Source organism: Lathyrus oleraceus, chromosome 6 (genome assembly GCF_024323335.1).
Source record: "Lathyrus oleraceus cultivar Zhongwan6 chromosome 6, CAAS_Psat_ZW6_1.0, whole genome shotgun sequence".
NCBI lineage: Eukaryota > Viridiplantae > Streptophyta > Magnoliopsida > Fabales > Fabaceae > Lathyrus > Lathyrus oleraceus.
Window position 1 is genome coordinate 108,209,250 of NC_066584.1, and position 1,280 is coordinate 108,210,529.

Consider the following 1,280-nt stretch of genomic DNA (forward strand, 5'->3'; position numbering starts at 1 on the left):
ATCAACAATCCCAACTGGTCTAGTTGTAGCATTCACTGCTAATTGGATTCTCGCTTTTATAGTCTCGGCTTGTGTCACCAGTGGTTCTTGTGCAAGGAATCATTCAGATGAAGTTTCTCGAAGGATTCTGCAAAGATTCCGAGGTTTTCCTTACTTTTGGTTTCGTCCATTAGATTAAGAGGATTATAAATTGCGAAAATCCTGACTCTTTTTCTTTTATCTATGTAGGTGATGCATGAACAGGCAAGTTAAGTTGAAAATGAAACTGTTAGTAGCATCAGAACCGTTGCATCATTTTGTGCATAATCAAAGGTTATGGATATGTATGAGAAGAAATGTTCAGGACCGGAAAAACAAGGTGTTCGCTCGGGGTTTGTAAGTGGTGCAAGATTTGGCTTCTCTTTTGTGGCTCTATATTGCATGACTGCTTTCTGCTTCTACATAGGAGTTGCTCTAGTGCAACATGATATAACAACTTTTCAAGAGGTTTTCAAGCTACAACAACAACCACTAAATCAACTTAATGTTCTCAACATTTACTTTGACGCTTATTTTGACATTCTCATGAGAGATTTTATGCAAGTTTTCTGTATAGCTTCCAGCCTACTCAGCATTTTTGTTGCATTGGGATCATTTTTGTCAACCTTGGACTTCAACATGGAAGAAAAATCAAAGAAAGCCCCATTGACATTAGTCATAGTCTTTGTTCGGTCAATCACTTTGGCAGTTAGAACTCACCTCATTTTAACTACGCCTCTGAAGACATCAATGTTGTTGTAGCATAATGCAAGTGTTCGAATATAGAGGGGTCTCGTAATGTAGACATGTAGTTTAGGCAATCTTCAGCATGCAGCAAAGCATTAGTGGCCATGTCGTTTAAGCATTGCATATCCTTAATGGAGTTTTCCTCGTATATCAATTCCTCAAGTTTGCTAACGTATTTACTCCAGATCTGCCGTGGCAAAAACATGTGTGACATATGTATCTCATCGATGTCTTCCAGATAATCTCGAATAATTTTGGTTTTCTGAAGAAATAAACCCATTGAATTTTGTCACTATATATTGGATCTTTGTTATTAGCGACAATTTGCCGGTGATTGTGATTGTGATAATTTTAGGTATTTGGAGTTTTTTTGAGGTTAAATGGTTTTGCAGGCTGGCAGCAGGTTTTGCAGGTTGTTACTTGATCACGAAGAAAGATGATGGTCTTAAAAAAATGCAATGGGAATTGAATTGAAAGTAGGAGTGGGATGGATTTATGAAAGTCACTAGAAGTCA

The 1,280-nt window shown here is 37.5% G+C and overlaps 1 pseudogene; it reads right to left on the reverse strand.

The window, feature by feature from the left end:
• Window positions 1-230: 230 nt before the first annotated feature.
• Window positions 231-1,048, reverse strand: LOC127094250 (squalene synthase 2-like; annotated as a pseudogene).
• Window positions 1,049-1,280: the final 232 nt, after the last annotated feature.